The 21891-nt window shown below is 40.5% G+C and overlaps 2 long non-coding RNA genes across 4 annotated transcripts in view; both read right to left on the bottom strand.

The window, feature by feature from the left end:
- Window positions 1–839: 839 nt before the first annotated feature.
- On the bottom strand, window positions 840–13801 carry LOC147599223 (uncharacterized). The gene is made up of 6 exons (XR_015259831.1): window positions 13718–13801; window positions 12493–12568; window positions 11726–11848; window positions 10917–11189; window positions 3272–3418; window positions 840–2125 (listed from the first exon to the last, which is right to left on the bottom strand). It is a non-coding gene; the product is annotated as an uncharacterized LOC147599223 (long non-coding RNA).
- Window positions 13802–14058: 257 nt separating this feature from the next.
- LOC147599222 (uncharacterized) overlaps window positions 14059–21891 on the bottom strand; it is a 21924-nt gene continuing 14091 nt past the window's right edge. For all 3 annotated transcript variants that reach the window (XR_015259829.1, XR_015259828.1, XR_015259830.1), the window contains 3 exons: window positions 19017–19199; window positions 16006–16278; window positions 14059–14164 (listed from right to left, as the gene is read on the bottom strand). This is a non-coding gene — a long non-coding RNA (uncharacterized LOC147599222). The remainder of the gene's footprint in view (window positions 14165–16005; window positions 16279–19016; window positions 19200–21891) is intronic.

Raw genomic sequence — 21891 nt, 5'->3', positions numbered from 1 at the left:
GCTGCAGTTTTGTAGCATGAGCGAAAGTTTACTCGCGTGCATGCCTGCACACGCACATTTTTTTTTGAGAAAGACATAAAGCAAATTAGAGTCTTCACATGTAATTAGCTGACTATTAGTGTGGTTCAGCCGAGGCGATAGGCAGGCAGTAAACTTTGAGATAGCTCACAGATAAAAGGACTGAGCGTGTTCTGGAGAAAGCTGGAGGTAATAGTTCAGAAGAGAAATTTGTGACAAATTGAGCAGGCATCTAAGGATGTTCCTGCCCTACACCATTAGCACAGCACAGTGTAGCTGCACAGGCCTTTCCTCTCCCTGCTACCCTTCCTAGCATCCAGGGCTCTTTCTCCTTGAATAACCAACTTTTAAATTATTTAAGAATCAATCAGAATTTTCTGTTTAAACATATTAGTTTGGAGTAAAACTATGGAATTCCCTCCTCATGCTTCCTGCTCTCGTTCTTGCGACGGCGTATGAAACAGGGACTATAACCCCTATAGAGGCTGGAATACCTCCAGTTGTTTATCTACAGTGTAGATGACCAGCTCTAGTAAAAACATCATCAGTTACCATATGTTTCTTTGGGAAAGAAACCCAAAGTGTGTCCGAGTTCAAATCTTTGCATCTTCTGTGAAAATGTGGGTATTTTACTAAATCTTTGTGCTAAATGAAAATGTCCGTATATTTTTCTCTCATTTTATAGCTGGCAGGGAAGTGCTTTTTTCTGTCCTTTGGGAGTTTTCAAGGTTCCATTTTTTTTTTCAATTAATTCTCTGACTAAACAATAAGCTACTTAAAAAAAATCAGGCTGAGCCATTTGCTTCAGTAATTTCAAAATATTTCATTTTTTGCTTTCACTTATAAATTAAAAATTAAAAAGAAAATGTATTTCAAAGCAAATAAATGTTCATTTAGAAAAATATCTATCAGGACACTTGCAATCATTTTGAAACATCTGTGACATTTTTTTTCAGTTGAGAAACCTCATGAAAATCACATTATTCCCTCCAAACCTTTTTGCCTGTTTGGCATTTTCTAACACAAAGTTTTCATGTAAAACCCCAAGCATAATCCACTTGTATCATCAATTCAGTATCTCAGGGTCTTCGTGTTTGGGACGGCTTCTGAGGAGGCATAATTGAGAACTTCATGCTTTGAGTTGATCCAGCACTGAAAATTTCAAAAACTGCTGAAATTATCCATATTTCTGAGTATCTGTTCACATAAAAGCTTCTATTTCTCGAGGTCTGTGTGCATATGGCCTGTTGTCCTTTCCATTCCTCTCAAATAGGACTAGATCTAAAGTGTTTCCATTGAAGTAAAAATTTGTCATAGATTATGTACAACTTGTACACTATTTCTTTGCCAGTGTGGAAACTCCATGGCAAGTCTGCCAGGACTCCGTCCTCCATGGAAAATGCACACTTGATATATCAAGATATATCTTCTTTTTTCTTATGTCAGACACAGAATTCACCAAATAGTCAGAAGAGCTAGCACTATTGGAGTGGGTAAAGCCATATTCACATTCTGGTTTTTGCAGACAAGGAATCACTTCTCAGCATATAATTAGCAACATTTGGTAAACAGCAATTTTTTAACCCTCAAAGAAAATTACCACTGCTAGTTCTAATGTTCAAGGCTTATGTAGACGCTTGTCATGAGTAAAGGTTGGAGTAAGTTCTCCACAGAAGTACTGAATCAAGAGCACAAGATTGTGTTGATGTTTCAGTTCATCTTGAAGGAGGGAACCTTCTGCTGTAGTTCTCAAGTGATGCTCAAGGGGAAGAACAGCACGTACAAGGAGGAGAGCCAGCATGCCCGTGGCCAAAAGCCTACCACTAGAGATAAAGCCTGGGGACCACGTCAAGGTAAGGACCCTCACAAGCCACTCAGCAAATACTTTCTTCACCGCTCTTGCTGCCCTGCTTACCTTCTTCCCAAGGCCCATCTTGCTCATTTTCCTCATCCTGCTCTGCAGAATGATGAGAAAACCTGAGGTTTTTCACAGGTTTCTGGAGAGAGGAACAAGCTTTCAAACAATTGTTTGCCTTGCTTAGAAGTTTCTGTGCTGGGTTAGACCAAAGGTCCAGCTAGCCCCTCACCCTCTCCGGGTCAGAAACTCCTAGAAGGTATACAGAAAAATGTCAGAAGTCGAACACAAAGTAATTCTTCTCTTGATGTGTTTTCCTTCTTCCTATCACTCGGTGCATTACAGAGACTGACAATAGAAGTTGCATAAAGCAAGAATGCTTAATGTTATCAAAAGAACTATCTTGCATTAATTTCTAGTGCTTTTAAAAATCTGATTATATTTTGGGTATTCTGTGGCAGAAGGTCCCACAATTTAATTGTGTTGCATGACAAATACAAAATTTTGTTCACTTTAAACCTCTTATGCTCCTTGTACTAACGTAGTGAATAAGTATTCCCCTCTTCAGAAGATTCTTCATAACTTTTGTCATTGTTTAAACCTCAGCCACCTTTTTTTAGAGAGTTCTGAATGTATCTAGTTTTTCCTCAAATTGAAACAGATACATAGAATTACCCACAACAAAACCACTATCAAACCCAACTGTTGTTACTGAGACTGAAATTCTTCCCAAAATTATTTTATTTAAAGTAATCCAAACAGTGCAAATATCCAAAGATCAGACAGATCTATAAAACCTGCCTGCTGCGAAATCACGCAATTACAATCATGCTCATAAGTGTTGGAGTCTTAAAACATTAATAGATCATTTTAATGGAAGGAGTTATTAAAATTGTATTTGATTTGCATTGTTACAACGCTGAAAGCACTATGGAAAACTGAGTTCATGAGCGCAAAACAGATTCTTATTATCTGAGTTGGAAATTTAAAATAGACCATGCTTTACAGTTCTATATGAATTTTCTTTAGTTTTATTTCTCTTCTGATTTGATAAGAACTCCTGGTTTTATATTAGAAATAGAAAATGAGGAGGAGGATAAGAAAATAGCTGGAGATTGAAATAAATCTTCAGAAAAGTAAATTTAGGAGAAAAAAAAATCCTTCCCAACATAAGTAATTTTTATCATGTATGAGATGTGGTGTTCTGATTAACCACTAGGAGAAATTCCCATGAATTGCAGAGTTTCTGTAGATGATTTAGGAAAAAGTTGCCCCAAATGTGGAAGCAATTATAAAGAAATTCATGACTCATTAGTAAGCATTCCTTGTTTTATTTCCGTTACAAGTAGACTGCAATTTCTGGATCTCAACCTGACATCTTTTCTACTGGGGACTTACCTTCCCTGACGCATTTATAAAATTCTCCATTTTGTTAGTGGGACATCACCAGCAAATCTGATGTATAAACCTCTTAATCCAGTAGAAAGCAGTTTGTTGGAGTCAATGGAATAATCTCCACTGTTTTCAACAGACTTAGGAATAAACCTGCAAGGGTTAAAAAAAATACAGCCATAATCACAAAGTGGAGGAAGGAATACAGTGAATTTGCTCTGCAACTGAGATGTTTTTAATTTTTTATTCTTTAGGATCCCTATAAAGGTATGTCCCTCAAGCACAGTTGTTGAAAACAACACTTAAGCATTTAGACTTGAGTTGATTTAAGCCAGTACAGAAGTGTGCTCTAAATTTTTCAGGGCAGCACAAATGTGCAAAAATGGTGTCTTCGTGTTTAAAAGCTCCATATCATTTAGAAGAACTGTGCCAATAAATTAAACAGAGGAGAATATTCCTATTAAAAATAGGAAGTGTACTGTAGAAAAAATATTGTCTGTCTTCTGAACTTAAAATATGGTTTAAAATTCAATGATCAGATCCTTAGCAGGTGTAAATCATCACAGAAGTGATGCTGTAACTCTTCACATGATATTACCAAATTGTCTTGCTAGTAATTAAGAATATCCTCTATGGAATAAGGACCAATGACGGGAGAAAGTATAAGTTGATATTGTCTCAGCACACATAAGTGGTAGACAGAAATATTCATGTGCATAATCTTACACCTTGCCTACATGATACCCAGTGGGCTAAAGTAATAGCATACAGAATTATCTTGGAACAGGCAATTCTTCACAGAAAGTAAAAAAGTATCAGTTGCCTGTAAGTTTCTCATAATTATATATGGCAAAAATGAAAATAAAACTAACAGGTATGCACTTGGAAAATGTTTCTTTAAGAATGTTTCTTTAAACTTTTGTTAAAGATCCACAGCATATTGTACACACATGCTTTTCAAGGCCCATTTTTCTGTATTTCATCCCAAGAAAATCGGTATCTCTTCCCCCATTTCTTTTCATGGCTTTAGCATGTCTATATTCTACAACCCAGGGAAACTAATGTAATTCCTGTTACTCAGGAAGGTAATGAAGTCATTCTCATCAAACACAACAAACTTTTGCTCTGAATTTCTGGTGTAAGTTCTGGGAGAAAAGGACACCTTAATTCAATAGCCACTTCCATGAAGAGCCATCCAAGCCACACTGTCTGCTACAGCACAGTTGCTTAACGTACCAACGTAATAAGTCTTTTCCAGAATCAAGCTTTTCTTTAAAAAGCAAGTACTTCCCTTCCTCAGTATTAAAAGTGCATCTGTTTTGATCCTTGTGAAAATTATTTTTAACAGCTTCCTAAGGAGATGTCCATCTTGAGCAGCATAGTAAATCTAAATTCCATTTAGCAAAACATAGCTGATGACCAATTCCCTGTTTTCTCATTTTGGATATTAAGATCAATTTAGGTTTCATTATCTCAAAAAACTTCAGAAACAGTCAACTGAGGGAGGAAAAGTATAGTGCATAGTGGTGAATAATGCTTGGGTGGATGTGCTTAAAAATTCTTCTAAGTCCAGGATAACCAGAATCATGATGTTATAACCAGATGACATTAAAAGGCCAAGTATTTACCATACATGAAGACAAAAAATAGTCTGTGTAGATTACTCATGGGAATCTTTCCTGCAGATATTGGAGGATATTTTAGATTAGCAGAAATTAAGAAAAAATTAAGTGTATATATATAGAATTAGTCTTTGATCTCATGGAAAATGTAAAAGGCAGACAATACTGTGGATTAGAGGTCACTGAGCAAGAACAATTCTCTAGGAATCAAGCTCAAACACATTACAATTGGAAGACTTTTTCTGAGGTATGAAAAATATCCAATAACAGGAGGAAGTAGAAATATTTGAAAGTTTCTCTTGAAGAACTCAGAATCAAATTTGGATGCTTCTGTGTAAGGCAGGCTCCTGATCTCAGCATCTGCACAGTCCAAGCAGGGACACAGTAAATATTAGCATCTCTTTGAAGCTGCTTAATATATTGGGCTCTTTTTTTTATCTGTTTATCTGACTTCTCTTGCATCTTCTGTATTAATAAGGAAAAAGATTACACTTCTCTAGGTTACGTGACACAAGTACCCACATATGAAGACCAGCAAAATGCTGCCTGTTGTAAAACAGCAAATATTCTTGTATAGAGGGAAAATTCTGTGATCTGCCTACTAAATGAGAAGCACAATTTTTTATGTATGGACCCCAGTGAACTCATCCCATTTTGTGCATAATGGAGCTTTGCAAATCTCCAGAGTTTTGTGTTTAGCAAAGCAGATGTGCAAATGGAGATCCTGGTGACCTCACCTCTGAGAATCAGGCCTTTGACATGCATTACTCTCCTGCTGACAGCAAGAGAAGTGTGGTTGGTTGGCATTTCACACCTGCAACTAATGTAGAAGTTGTAAGGATATAAGTGAGTATTAGGAATAGGAGTGATGCTTTGGATTTGAACTAGCTATATTTAATGGGAAAGGTGCAAATCCACATTATGACTCAGGATATGTATTAGCTGCAGCCCTTCTTTAACCTGGAAAGGAAGAATTATATCCAAGGGAACATACCTCAAAGAGTTTCTCTTTCCTCTGGCAGAAGTGATGATTAGGCTGAAATTGGCCATTGGTTTTATCTGTAGTTGGGGAATATATGATTTAGTTCACACAGCTTCAGCTGGTAGGCCAGTCTCAGTTCAAGATCCTGATAAATACCTCTTCACAATCACTAGAGGAATGAACTTGGAGTAGAGCCGAGGGCCTTGCCCCACTCTTTTGGCCTCCGTCTAGGAGTAGCAAATCTTGCTGTGTGGATAGAAAGGCACCGTCACCCTTTATATCAGTTTGCTTTAGCCCTGGGAATTCATCCCCACGTAGTGGGTTTTGGAGGTTTTTGTCGATATCTGACAAGCGGTTGCTCTGATTCTTCACAGCCTACAGTAGGATGCCTCGTGCCTTGCTTCCTGCCTGAGAAATATCATGGAGAGACATGAGTAGTTCTGTCTCCTTCTGCCAAGCATACTGGGTGGGAATGCACCACACCGGCACACCTCTCCTTGAGAAGTCAGGGGATGCTACCGCCACCAAAATGGGCCCCTGGGCAGTTACGTGACATTCGGCTTGAGAAAGGAAACCGGTTTGTCACCTCATTGCTTAACGGTGTGATCTCAGGCCAGAGCTGTGGTCTGGCTACGGGCACAAGAGATAAGATTACATTATTAACACTATGCTCATCGTGTTTGGAGGATATTCTCATTTCCTACCTCAGAATGTGACACAACATTTAAAATGTGATGAGGTTCTTGGTTACATGAATACTAATTTATAGGTGTTTCTACCAAAGAAAACAAAGCATCTCTCCCTACTCCTCATCCTGATTTCTGTTAGAAGATAGAACAGCTCCAAGGTAGACGAGAGCTGTCATAACCCATGACCGCTCAGCCTGAGAACAGTGCATACATGTAGGAAAGGTGGTCTTAGCCAGAAAAATGTAAGCTATAGATGAAATATGTGTGGGTACTTCTGTGTAACATACTTGTATGCATATACTCTGCATTTTGAATATAGTTTAGACTAGTAGAGTATAGAATTTGAAGTGATCAGGTACACTAAAACGTGTAGGAAGGACACAGAAGAGACAAGGGAAGGCACAGAAAAAGACAGGAAAAAAAGGAAAGAGAACAGATGTGGAGACAGCTGAAAGGGTGACAGGCACAATAGGCAAGATCAAGTAGGACAAAACCAAATAGTTTTTAAGAAGCTGGAAAAAATGCCTCTCTTGCATTGTACCTCTAGTGTTTTTCCACAATGATGTTATCATACTTTTTCTACTCTGGATGCAAATGAAGCACTGAAATTCTGATATTTTTTTTCCCCCTGTGTAAGACGTCCTTTAGGCTGTGATGAGATCACTGGCATATTCGTTCGTTTTAATATTTTCAGAAAGAATCCAGGAACAACAGTGAGGTCATGACTGCAGTAATGTCTAAAAGGAAGGTTTTATGGAGGAAAGGAGAAATTTTCCTCTCATTTAGCAAAACTGCAACAGAATTTGTGACTCTCAAGTGTGTTGGACAAGTTAAGGTTTGTTTATTTTTGTCTGTTGCATGTTTTTGCAAAAGGTAGCCTGCTTCATACTCTTTTTTTCTAAGTATTGCGCAAGACAAAACACCCCACTAAAGCAGTGCTCCATTTGAACAATCATCTAGAAGCATCTTTACCCATGATACCTTTGCAGTCATACAGTCAAGAAGGAGATTAAAAAATCAGACTCCTGTGATGACCTGAATGTCCCCACATTAGACCTTCTGCATCATTCAGGGGGCGGATGCCTCACTGAGAATGTCCTAGTTCCCATCTCTTAAGGAGAAAAATCCTTCGGGCATCCCCCAGGGCCATGGTATCACGTTTAATATAATGTGTTTGTGCCTCATTGATCAATGGAGTAGTACCAGGCATGAATTTGGACTGTGACATTTCAGGCGATGACAGTGACTCAAAATAACCCAACTTTCACTGTTACCCTGGTTTTATCTCCAATCTTTTCCACACTCTATTTGCTAAGTGGAGTGGCAAGACTTAATGATATAGTTTTGAAAGGTCTCTGGATGGATTTAGTACTGGAAATAAATATGTAGACAGATGGAATCCTGTGTCTCGCTTTACCATGGCCAATGTGTTGTATTTTAACATGTTCTAATGAACTTAAAAATGACTCCCCAGTGTGCTTGCTGCTTGGGTCAGAGGGGTTATTTTGAGTTTGCCGTCTTCTTGGATTCTTGAGATAATTCCCTCTGGATTTGTTGGGTCAACAACAAAGTGGTGATAATAAATACATCGCTGCTTTAATCCAGTGCTATGCTTTCTTCTCTTTGCAATGTGGGTTTGTGCATACTAACAGTTACACTGCTCCCAGTTTAACAAATTTGGGGCATTAGTGACATGCAGCATAAAGCCAGTTCCCCTTTCCTACCTAAAGACCAAACGTCCTCCATGATCTGTGTGACATGGTGGATGCCACAGGTTCAGTTTTGCTCAAAGAGTTTAAGAGCTTTAGTTACCCAGAGAGGAGTGGGAGGTTAATGGCATTAATTGGTAGTGATAGGGAATGGTGGGCTGTAAATCCCATCGCAAGCAAAGGAGAACCTAGCTTTATGTACTACTAATATACGTAACTATAGAAAGCCTTCCTATTAAGAAAAAAATTAACAATGATTAGCGGTCTGGATTTCCAAGCATGAATTGTCAGGGATTTCAGCGGGCTTAGAGAGATGGGGAAACGGGTAACATTGCATTGTTTAAAATTACAGGGGTTTAAATTGTTTAAAACGATAAGCAGATAGGGTTTCCACGCCAGATTTGAGATATTTATTCTCTTTTATTTGTATGAAAATTTCAGCTTGAGCTCACAGTGTCAGTCTACCCAGACTGCTTCCCAGACCAGCTAATTTGTCTACCTGTGTTCATTTTAGGCCTTGGTTTTAATTTGAGGATGATTCCTGCTAATACCAAAGACTGGATAGGACATCCATTAAAAGTCCACACAGCAATTGAAATGGAAAATTCCAAAAGAAACCCTATTAGAGTTTTTCTCCATCAAATCAACATTACAGACTTCTTATGCATTTCTTAATTAGACATTGATATTAACTGGACTGTTGCATGATTTAAATCTAGCTCTTAATCTCAGCTATTCTATGCTGCTGTAGTTTTTATGACATCCAACTAGCGACTGCTTTATGCATTAATCTATCTGGAAAACCACCTTCACATTTTTTTGTCTTTTTTTAGAAGAATAAAGGCCCCAAGAAGGAAATGAAAGCTTTTGGGTTCAGCCATTAGTAATTTTCTGCTTAGTATTTGAAAAATTGCTTATTTTAATTGCTTCATAGAAGAAAAAGATATCAAAGCTAACGTTCTTTCTCTCCAAACTTTGTAATTATTTCTCTCAGACTCTTATTTGAAATGCCTTGAAAGGATTTTCATTGAAATGTAGATTTCTTCTCTTTCAAAAGTACTTTTATTCCCCCGTGCTTCTTTTCGGTTTTTTTTTCTAGTGACTTCCTCTCTGGATTTAGAGCAAAATACATAGACTCCAATCTCTGGACATTGTAGCATGTGTCACACAGATGTCCCTTAAGTGCCATCTTCCTTAAAACTAACCTTCCCATGGCCTAGAGACTGTGCTGACAGCTGGCCATGGGTCTCAGCCTGGTATCCTTGGGCTTCCTCCACAGACAGCAGAGTCATAGGTGTTATAGGAGTTTGCTGTATCAGATTCCTGCTCATTCTGAAAATTGCTGTGTGATTTGCAATGTTATATTTATTAATAAATGTCACTACCAAAATCAGGGGAGCCTAATGGAAATTTTTATAAATGTGAGTGAGCCGGTCAATGAACTGAAGTCTGGGGCTTGTGATAAAGTCTAGGGACAGGTAAGCTTTGTATAGTCTTGGGTTCTGTTTCCAGCAGTGTAAATCCTCAATACCTTAATCCAGGAAGGAATTTGCTAACCCAGCCCTGTAGTTAGTTCTGCATTGTATTTAAACCTCAGTAGCACAAAGCTTTAGGATCATGTTGGCCTCGTCAGTAATCCTTGATACCAATACAGCAATAGTAGCAAGTTCTTTATTTCACCTATACGTTTTCCGGGAGCATTATTTACTCATAGATTATGATCTGGTCAAAATGATCTATACATTCATTACATCTAGAGTGGGCTTCCATAACTCACAGTATCTAAGAATGAGGCAAAACTCACATTTGTTTATAGTGCAGCAATTCTGCTCGGCAAAAAAAAAGGTGAAGAGAAAATACTGTCCTAAGCACCTTGTGCTCTACTCTGACTCCCAGGTGATTTCTCATGCCAGCTTAAAAACATCTTCAGGAGCCTGAGAAGAGCAGAGAGCTGGCTACAGAGAACTCTTAAAAGATGGCTGTTCTTGCAAAGTGGCCCCCGCAAGCCTACCGTGGTCATGGCTCCGGTTATCTCACAGGGGGAATCGGCACAGTGGAGCAAAACATTTTGAGAGGAGCAGATTGAAATGAAGCTAAAGCATTCTCAATATCAGATTTTACATGCGTTTTTTGCAATAATACAAAAGGAAGAAAGAGAACAGGAAAATGAGTTAGAGGAAGATGGAGAGAGATGGTCTGTTAAGAAAAGCTACTTCTTTACTCTCTGAATTTACAGTCCTGATAGACATCTTTATTCAAAATTACTCATTTTTTATATTCAGATGCTGCAGTTTTCAATACTAGTTCCTAGATTTGCCTGGACAGATTACCCTCTTATTCCCACAATGAAACTTAATTATCCTTTTTATATTGTCAGATACTTCCAGTCATTTCCTGAGCTCTTTCTGGGGACAGAGAGCAGCTGATGGGTCAGTCAGTAAAGCAAGTCCCACACATCCCTGTTGGCCACACATTTTTGAAGGCAGACGCCCTTTGGCCTCAGGACTCCTAGAAAGATTTTGAGCACTAGCACGAGTATTTTGCTTGGATCAACTTTTGCTGAGCTTTTTTTTGACTAGGCAGAGCCTTGCCATTTTCTCAGCACCTTTCTGTGTATTACTTGGAAGCGTCTAAATGTGAGTAACTCACCTGGAATCTGTAGAAGGATATTTGAATGATTCATCTCTGAGACAGGAATAACTCCTCATGAAATCCAGGATTGAAATGACTACATGGTTTGAAACACACCTTCCCGTACTACTGCTGCTGCAGCAGGAAGGAATTTGTCTTAGTAGTTCGCGTCCAAATGACGAAATAAATTGCTTCAAAGCTGCAGTAGTAGCACAGAGGGTCGTATAAGTTGCTGGTATGGAGTAGTTACTAGACTTCAGGACGTTTCATTGATTTCATCTGTAAAGAAACCTGTAATACACTCTATATGTTGTCACTACCTTCTGTGTCTGAGCAAAACTACCAAAAAGTAAAGCACTATTCAAAGAGGAAAATTGCATAAGATAACCCAAGACTTGCAAGTACTAAAGAGAAAATCATAATGAGTATCTGTTTGGTCCTTGAGAGTTATTTTTTTACTTTTTCTGATTTTTGTAAAAATTATTGGTTTTGTCTCAATTATTCAAATAAGAAAGAGAAATATTACAATAAATTAAAATATAAATAGGCTTAAGAAAACCACCCAATTCATCAGAAAGTGGAGAGACAGCACAACTGGTATGTGTCACAGAATCCTTTATGAATGAAATGCTAAATCCCAAAAATTGACCTGGTAGAATAATTTTAATACACAAATAGAGCAGGTGTTGCTATGGGATGCAGTATGCTTTACTGGATTGAACAAGTAGTGGTCAAATACAGTTTCACAACTGGACTGGGATTAACAACAAACTTTGTATGGATTTCATATCTTGTATAAAACCCAAACTGAACAAAAATCCACTTACCCTGGAATAGGTTTCATATTCCAGTCACATAGCTGCATGAAAGTTGCTCCTTCCAATTCCAGCTTGTGACCCCAGCCTGAGAGCCAAGGACAGGACGGTGTGGTATCGCTGAGAACGCATCATCTGACACACCACAAACAGAGATTAAGATGGCGTTGCGGAATAAAACACAAGTTTCTCCGTCACACCCAACCTACATTTTTTCCTGATGAGTTTATCACTCTTAATAATCTCCACTAGCCTGAGAGAACAGATAATCTGTTTTCTACAAATACAATAAATAGTGCTTCAAAGAACATGGCATTTATTCAATTCATCATTTCAGCAATTCAAAATAAATGTAAAAGGAAGACATCTAAAGCAACAAGCAGCAGGATCCCAGGATAGAGAGGCTCAGGCTGAGTCCCCCTTTTTGCTGCTGATGGGTTCTGCTCTCTCAGACCAGTCACTTCAGCCTTCAGCCTGGGTGCATTTATCCGCCTCCATAAAGCAGGTAGTTAGCACCTTTTATAGGGGTTTTACAGGACAGCCTACTGTACGATCTGTACAGTGCATGGCAATAAACTAGGTCCTGATCTCATCCGTGCCCAAGTGATAAAAAATAATAATAAGCTCTGAATAATTACGTATTGTCTTCATAGTGAAGCAGGCCTTGAGAACTGTGACCTCTCCACTGGGAGAAGTCCCATTTAAAAAATCTCCCTGGCATAAAAATGAATCGGATCCCATCACATGAGCGGCCTGCATTTACTACTCTTTGCACTTACCTTCTGGTTGTTCATTTTCTCAGCTGACTTGTGCCTGTTCCCTGGTTGTCAGCAGGACCTGGGTAAGAAGAACTTGCTGGAGATGGAGCATTAAATGAAGAAATAAACAAACACGGAAAGAACTGCTGACTCGGTAGTGCACTATTACAACTGTGATGTAAAACTATCAGACAACAAATGCAACTTCCACGTGTCTCGTGATTCACATAACAAACAGCAAGGGGGAAAAGTGAAAGAGGATTTTAACCAGTGCTAATGAGTTTAGAACAACACTGGATTTTGAGATCAGAAGAAATGCAGGATGGGTCCAGGTTGAATTCTTGGTCTGTCTGAGCAACAGATGTTCTCCTTCCTGTAACTCTTGCAGCATGAAGCACTGCATCCATCATCTGCATGAAGGCAGCACTTGGACTGCCCCAACAGTAAGGACCGTTCCCCTGTAGCCAAGGAAATCAGATGGCATCTCAGCTCTAGGATATTGAAAATGTTTGGGAAGTTCAGGAGAATGCTTCTTTTTCCTCCCAAGCTCCCGACAGCTCTAGGTGTGATACCAGGGCTGCTTGTTTCATTGCCCAGACTTTGAAGCTCTTGGAGAAGGTAACAGTTCATACCCGCTACATTCGGCTTGCCCCAGGTATGGGGCATCTCCCCCAGGGAGATGGAGCAAAACAAAGTAGGGCAGAGGCAGACACACTGTGAGTAACCTAATGGGTGTTTTGGTGAGAAGAAGGGAAGACTAATTATGGGAAAAATCTGCTGGCCATTAAGTGTCCTGGAGCAACTATTACCACACTGGAGTGGTGAGTTTCCTTGTGTGGCTTTAAGACATCTGCCCTGAGGAAGAATTTGCAATTGAAGCTGCATCCTCTTTTTCTTAACTCTGATTCCCATGGGCCAGCAGTCACCTTGCTAAATGAAATGCTTCTTTAGGGAGACCGGCTGGCCCCGGGGATTGGTAATGCAATATAGTGCCTTTCATCTCTCACCCATGAACCCAAGTCAAACAGAGTTTGGTAAATGGCCAATAACCCTTCCCGTCCCAGGGGCTGTTTGGTGACCTGTGTGAAATGAGGAGGGAAATGAGGGGGGGTCATCTCTGTGCCTGTTTACTAGAAGGTAAGTGTCAACTTCACCATAAAAAGGAACACAGTTACTATTCATTATCACCCAATTTAACATTCTGAAGTCAAGAGAATGAGCCAAAAAAACTCAGCCATCTTCTTACCAGATGATTGTGGTCCCAGTACATCAGGCCTTGAAGTACGTTCATGAGGACAGTTGCATTGCAGCAAACCAGGCTGTGCCTCTCGTGCGGACAAGAAACACAAGTCTGAGCTACTCGCAGCAGTGTGCGATTGCAGTTCTCCCCAGACCTACATGGAAATACCCAAGGTTCAGTTTTTTAGGTGCAGCCATGAAGTTACAGAAAGTTGCAGATTTCTGCAAATCTGCATTTAGGGTCCTAAATAGAAACAGGCAACCAGCACTGACAGAATTAACATGCTGAGAAATCCTTCACCGGAAGGCTCTGTTCCTTCACCCATCATGCGTAGACTGTTCTGGTTACCAAAATAGCTGTATCTGGAAGGGCTGAAGGCCAGAAGCTCACGGCGGTGCCCATTCTTGCCCTGTGTGCTGCTCGTTTTAAGGTCTGACCTCTAGCATCAGGAACCTGTTAGAAGAAAGAGGAATCGCTTTAAAAGTCGTTGCCACTCTGGGGCTTACCCTGGAAGGTCCAAGAGGGGAAAGGGAAGGGCAGGGGCAGATAAACACTCAGCCATATGAAAAATCAGCTGCCCCTAAATTTCAGTGGATCTGCATAAACCCCCGAAACCCACCCAAAACTCCAGCCAGCTCTCAAAGTTTCTAGTCACCACTATCATTTTCCAGCCCTTCTGTGCCATAGCAGTGATAACATTGCCGCTGTCAACTCTGAGTTACTGTTTAATCCCTATTATCTTGATTAATTGCATTAAATTGGTATACCTGTGTTAATTAAACAGAAGATGGCACAGGCAGCTTTTACTTCTTATTCTTTTGTGTAGATCATTTCCCAGGGCTTCACAGGTTGTGGAAAAATAACAATACAGACACGCCACACATCATATTTCAGCTCAGCTGATAAAGCTGTTTTACTCATACAGCGGCCTGTGATTTTTTTTTTTTTTTTTGCATATCACAGTATAGGCTTAATTACCACGCTGCAGCATGGCAGCTTCCCTCGCTTTTTTTTTTTTATTTGTATTATTTGCAAGTCGTAATCATGTTTTCCTGTCAACCCCGAGCAATGTGCGTGCGTGCGTACAGGCAAATGCCAAGCCTGGAAAGGAAATTTGATGCGTGTCCATGAATTGGAGTTTTCAAACTTTGGCTGAAGATTAGTACATGTAAACATAGCTCTGCCCCCTTCATCTTGGATAATTGGTCACAAATGCTACTTGACACTTCTCAAATCAGACACTTTACATACTTCTGAGCATAGCTGAACTTTTTTGGCAGGAATTAATTTGCTTTGCAAGTCAGCCGCTCATTCCTGGCCCGATCCCTGCTCCAGTGCTTTCAGTGCAATGTTCTGCCAGTGCGAGAAGCGCAGAGGCAGGACCAGATCTGTTTGCTTGCGTTGACGAGCCCGGCTTTGTTGACTCCCTCAGAAATACAATTACTGCAGCTAATGTTCTGCCCTTCGCCAGCCTTGATTAACAGTGGGATTTTTACCTTCGGGTCCCTCTCTCTACTCTAATTACTGTACAAGTTACATTGCATCAGGGGACATCTCGGAAAAATGAAGGAGGCAATGTAGCATCACCAGAAAGTGCAAGTTCTGACACACCAGGACTCTTCCACAGCAGCATGGGAGGTGGCCACAGAGCCCATTCACCCACAAAGAAGTTGTCCCAGTTTTCTCCTGCATGCTCTAGCAGAGAAGGGGAATCCATTTCTGAAGTACTGATGAAGTTTTGAAGTGGCCATAGAATTTCACGCTATTAAACAGCCTCCCGCTTGCTCTGACATTGCTGTGTGTTTGCTCGCCGTGCAGCGGTACGGCGAGAGCTGAGCAGACCATATGCTCACTTCGAAGGGCTGCCAGGTCTCTGGGAGCATCCCTATGCCTATTCCAGGAGGGATTTGGGGCAGGAATATATTCCATAAAGGTTTTCATTAGGAATATTTTCTTTCATCTGGTGATTTATTTAGTCTAGGCTCTGGACTAAATGGCATTATATCCATGTACATCTATGAATAACCAATGGAAAATATCATTCACCCTTTGTTCACTGGGATGTTGATAAGCTGCAACATATTAAAAACATTTGTCAGTTTGTTCTTTTCAGCTATCAAGCGGGATGTGTGCCAGCATGCCCTCCTCGTGCTGGCTTCTTCATCCGGAAAATAGAGAGAAGATGATGAAACAATGTCAGTTCTAGAAAAGGGCAAAGGTTCGCGTGGGTTGTTTTAGTATTATTGTCTTGCTCATCAGTAACACTGAATCTGTAAATTAGATTGAGCTCCTACCTGCAGAAGCAGAGGATGAAACTTTGTATTGTGCTTCAGGTAGAGACCACGAGAGGAGCAAATGCCTGGTCATGCACTGATGGTGGCTTGGTTCTCAGGACTTCATACAACTCAAAGCATTGATGAGGAGGATCCAGGACAGGAACAGTCCATGCAATGTTTCTCTGGTAGCTTGTGGCATGACTGAGATGGTCAGGGCACCACCTGCATCAACCGTCTCTCTGTGCGCTTGGTCCCCACAATTTCCAATCATGGTCTTCTGATGGCTCACTTCTAGAAAAAAAAGTGTCTGGTGTTACAAGAGATATGGAGATTGACATAAATGTCCTTATTGCCCCTGAATTTGCCATGGGGAAATGCAAGAGAAGACATTGCATGCTAGTATGTCTTGGGTTTTCATAGATTCTTACCTTAAATTAAACAAATAGATACCTGTCTTTCTTCCTCCTGTTTGTTATTGGAACCATTATGGGAGTGTTGGGTATGATATTTATAGGTGAACCAGGCACCAATTGGCAAAGAGATGCAACATAGCTTTAAAGGCTGAGCTAAGGAGGAGGCTTGGTCTCCATTGCTATGATATATGACTATATAAATTTAGCTTTCAGGTCCTAGACATTTTAAAATGACATGTCTAGTGTTAGAATAGAAGGGTATCAGCAAAAGTGAATTACAGGTTACAGGCTTCTAGTATTTGCAGTAAAAGAACTGTTATCGTAATTACACCTAGGGAGTACTCATTTGTGTTGTTATTAGGGGGAAAGGGTGATAGAATTAGGATGTATGGTAAGAAAATCCTGCAAAAGAGGAGCCAAATAATTTAGCCGGGACAAAGAACTATGATGGCTGCTCAACACACTTCTGTTTTCAGCACGTGAGCTCACCGTGTGTGTGTGGACCTGCCATGTTCAGTCATTTAGGAGAAACCAGAATAGGTCACTGACGTCTGGTACAAATGGGAACAAATCACAGCCCAAAGAAAGGTCTGACCTCACACACAAACCCCCAGACTGCGAGCTGGGTGCCTTTTTGTACTTGTTGAACATCTCCATAGTCTTTGCTAGATGAGAATGGAAATTGGACAAATGACTCCATGTGCTCAATATTTGACAGACAAAAATCCTTCCCCATTCCCAAAAAGAACAAACCCATTGAATATCTGACATGAGAGTAAAATAAGAAATTATATTTTTTTTTCAGGGGAAAGGTGAACCTCCATTTTGAATCATTATTTTGTGGTTGCAGCTAAGTGGCCATTATGAGTACCTAGGTACTTGCTGTTGTAAATCCACTGCGTTGCCTCCTGGATGTCATTACTGAAAGTAAGTGAATTGTTGCGTCAGTGGCAGTGGATTTACTTGCTTAATGCCTGGTGTCATCAACAAATTCAGGCTGGCAATGACATCCTACTTGTCTAAGCTAACATACAGCTTTGCACTCTCCTTGGTTTCCTTCCCATTCAGACCTAGGGCTCAGCGTTAACGTCTACCGCTAACCAACATTACAGCCGAGGTGAATGAAGTGATGAATGAACACGCAGTTTACGTGTAGATAATTAGAAGTCCGGCTGAATAGATCACATTATTTAATGTATCATCCTTACGTTTGTATTTAAAAAGCATCTCAATGATATTATTTCTTCTGTAACTCCATCTCTTCTGTGCCCTGACACCGGGGATGAATTTTGCGGTGCGTTTTGGTAGAGATTTGTTCTCTAAAAATCCATGGAACCACTCAGAGCTTAAATCATTGCTGTAATAAGTTAGTAAGTTGTCCCTACTTGAGAAAACTCTTGCGTCAGGAGTAAAATTCCTTGTGGCTGTGCTGCAAGGAATAGGATGGTATTTAATTATGACAATTCAAACTCATCTGGTATTTCCAAGTGCAGACTATATTGATTTACAGTACTAATATAGAAAAGGTGGAATTTAAAAGCTGGTTTATTTAGAAACTTACTTATTCCTAAAAATGTTTGTTCAGCTCATTTTGAAATTTGATTTCTTATCCCAGGTGAATTACCCTGTATTTCTGAACCTCAATAATTGCTTGTGCACGATAACAGCTGATCGAAGCACAGCATAATTCGGTCGTTTTGATTGTAAGATTCTTGTTTGTTTCTTTGTTGGACAGCAGTGTTTGCAAAAGAGAAAATAAGAGCACCACAGACAGAATTACAGATCATGGTTAGTGCACGAGACCCAAGATTAGCATAGGACCACCGTCTGTAAGATCAGTGGCAAAGGAAACCAGCTTTCAGGCAGTCTTGTTCTGAAAAAAATAGCAAGGAAAATACACGCCAGTGTTTCAGCATGACAAATGAACTTAGGCAAGTTGAAGATAATAATAATTATTTAATATTCCACAGCTTTACAACTTGATACGCTGTGGACAAAAGATTAGAAGGCTGCTGAGCCCCAAGTTTTGAATCTTTGGGTCAATATACTTTTCATGTCTTCAGCATTTAGTTTAATTTAGGAGGAAACAGTTCTGAGACAAGATAAGATCTCAAACAAAATCGACGTGGACTTACAACACGGCCTAACATAACAATTTAATCTATCCTGCGCTTCCCCTGAAAGAAGGCTTAATAACTGTGGTATGATTTCACCTGCTGCTTCGAACATTTGCTCATTCTTTTTTCCTGAGCAAATTTGGATTATCAGATGGTGAGCAGCTTTGTTCATGGTAGACAAACTTGAATTCATTTAGGATTAATAACAATGGGTTCAACCCTGGATTCAATGGCAGTCTTAATGAATTGAGTCTTTGGAAGACAAATATTTGTTTGTGTTAAAAAGAAATAATTAATTCTCCATTTTCCTGGGTTTCAGGTGATTACAGCACATATCACAAAACGTTTTCCCTGGGTATCCAGCTTTGGGTGTACGAACTGCAGGAATGTTCCCCAAACCCTGGCATTGCAGATACAGGCCACCCTGACCTTGTCATTTCAAAATCTGAATTTTCACAATGAATTATTTGGTGTGAGGAAAAGCATGTCTGTTACTCACAGTATTAGCTCAGGCCCTCTTGGTGAACTGGTGCTGGGGAGTAAGGAGAGAGAGGTGCACGTCGTTGTGATCCATCAGCATCCGCAGGTCGAGACGGGACTACTCAGATGGAGGAATCCAGGCTGGATCTGGATTTTGGCCCAATCCTCACTGTTGTCTTAGACATGGGCATCTTCCAAATTCCTGTGGGAAATCCTGCATTCTTTACTACTTTCTCTGTCTCTTGGGAAGCAACCAGAGCACAGATCACCACCGTGCCCGGCCGGGGAAGAGCTGGCTGAGCCACCAGGCTGGGCTGCGCTGCCCAAAACTGCGTACCCACTCACTTTGGCGAAAACTAGCAAGCTTCAGTAAATTTACCCTGCAGGCAATTTTACTCTGGAAAAACATCATTCCCTTTGCTAGAGTTTAGGGCACCAGATTAGAGCTTTTCATATGCACTGGAAGCTTTTTTTCTCTTTTTTTTTCTGTTCCCCCCTCGCCCCCCCCCAGTAACATCCAGTTGCTTAATTCTGTTTGAAACCACCCGGGTTAGGCACCTAAATACCTAAATAATCTTGTCCTTCATGCCTGTCAACATCTTGAGGCACCTAACCACCTTTAGAGATGTGGTGTGAAAGCTTGTGAACGATGCAATCGAGGGGGGAAACAAAAGGCAAGTATCCCTATTTGCTGCCCAAGAATCCACAAAGAATGCTGCTTCGGCTCTGCTCTGATTTCTAATTAGATTATGAGTGATGTAGGACTCTGAAGCCAAGCTGGAGTTTGTGCTAGCACTTTGCATGTATGAATGACAAAGGGACACCACTTTCATGTTGATTTAAGCAAGCCGGTGGAAAAATGTTTAAACATGGAGCGCTTGATGCCCCGGTTTGCCAGAGCACCTGGAAATATCAAATTAATTCCAGGTGTTCTGCCATTAAGACAGGCTTGCTGCTTTTACAGCCACACACACAAAATGTGGCTCCCAGTTCCACAAATAAAAACTGAGTGGTTTCTGCTCCTAATACCTTGATAACTCTGACATATTGCAAGTTCTGGAAAGAATTTTAATCTACATAGTTTTTTTAAATGGGGAGGGGAGCAAGCGGGGGGGGGCGGATTTTAAATATGCTGCATACAATTTGTGATGGTCATCTCTAAAATGCAGCTCCATTATCCTTTTCCATTTGGAATGAATGAGGCTAATTAATTTCAGGCCATACTTGATGAGGTCAGCACCATACGAAGGGTGCGTGCTAGACATTGCTAATCTCTTTCAGCTGAGAGTGATGAATTAAAGATGAAGCATTCCTTTGCAGGCCTAATTTAGAATGTATATCAAAAACCTACAGCAAATAATACTATACCCTACAACAAAGGAAAACTTGTTCTCTCAGGCTCCCATGTAGGGTTGATTTTAAAGGCATTTTCATTTCACTTTGGAATTCCAGCTGTGGATGGGTGAAACAGTTCAGAAAATTCAAGCTTTCTCTCTTTCTATTGCTTTTATGGACAAAAGTAGGCAAGGAGGGGGGGCGAAGGGAAAAGAGAAACGAGCCGGTGTTTGATCCTGTATAGTCCGCGATGCCGACTGTACGCTCGACGTTTAGGAAAGCTGCCAGGGTCCTGTGTTCCCCGAGTACCTGTGAGGTGACATCCCCCACAGCGTACACTGAAATTTTACTGTTGGGTTTTTTTTAAATCTGAGGGGGAAGCTATCAAGCGTCTCGTTTTGTTCAGCATCATCTCAAGGATGTTTTGTTGGACATTGCAGCTTTTCCTCGGGAAAGCAGGATGGGTCCAGCAGTTCTGCTGGGTCACCCAACCAGGAGAAAAGCTTCCAAGCCAACATAGAGCTGTATTTCTCCGTAGAGAAAGATACCTCCATACACAGAAAAAGGTCCTGCAGCAAAATCTAACAGAAAAAGTCGCTGTGAAAGCAACCGCACCGGGTCTGGAAGCAGAACAAATTGATACAGAGCTCTTGAATTTGCTAGACCTGGGGCTCGGCCAAGTTTTGCCACCTTTCCCTTCGGCAAAGCCCCCCGTAAAGTCCATAGGGGTTCCCCCAGGTGAGGGACTGCGGGATGCGGCCCCATGGGCAGCAAGAAATGAACCTTAATTGTCCTTTCGTTAAAACAGAGACTAGGAAATCCTAATCCAGCCTCAGAAGGAGGCCGAAAACAATAGACCACCGGCTTCCCCGCCACTTTGCTCTTTAATACTTAGCAGTTTCTTGAAATTCTTGACAGGTTGCTGCAGCGAGTCGAGGTTCCCAACTGGTGGCCATAAGCGGCTGCTGTCTTTGTATCCCAGTAGTCCTCATTAGAACAAAGCTGCTTCGAATTAAATCCAATCTACATGCCGAATCAATCTTTCAACCCTTTGATTGCTTCTGAAAATATTTATATTTCTTAATAATGCACATTTTGTCCCACAGCCTGTGATTAAACCCAGACAAGGTCCAGAGAAGCCTGAAGTATATGTAGAAGGGGTTATTTGGGACAGGAAAAGAAAGATAAAGAACACAGGTTTTTCCTATTGTGAAACCATTAGAGTGTATAAATCCAGCAATTGCAGTTGTATAAGCATCAGAGTGGGGTTGTAATAAATACAGATTGGAGTATTATAGTAACCAAATGGAGTTTATGGATTATGTTCACTAGTTCATGTTTCTCGGCTACCACAATCTACCTAGCATCGTGCTGCACTCAGCTCTGTTAATATTCCCTATTAATATTCTCTTTACATGTTTGTGGGGGGAAAAAAAAGAGTTAGGGATCAACCGCTGCTCTGTGTAAAACAAACACGTTTAAAGAATCATGCCCTGCAAAGAAAAAAATAAACAAGGGGATGCTGTAAAGCGACTGTGTTAGAGGGGCACAGGCTGTGG

This window comes from Chlamydotis macqueenii, chromosome 12, assembly GCF_036417535.1.
Source record: "Chlamydotis macqueenii isolate bChlMac1 chromosome 12, bChlMac1.mat, whole genome shotgun sequence".
NCBI classification, from domain to species: domain Eukaryota; kingdom Metazoa; phylum Chordata; class Aves; order Otidiformes; family Otididae; genus Chlamydotis; species Chlamydotis macqueenii.
Note: the sequence above shows the minus strand (reverse complement) of the source record. Positions and strands in the feature narration are given on the sequence as shown.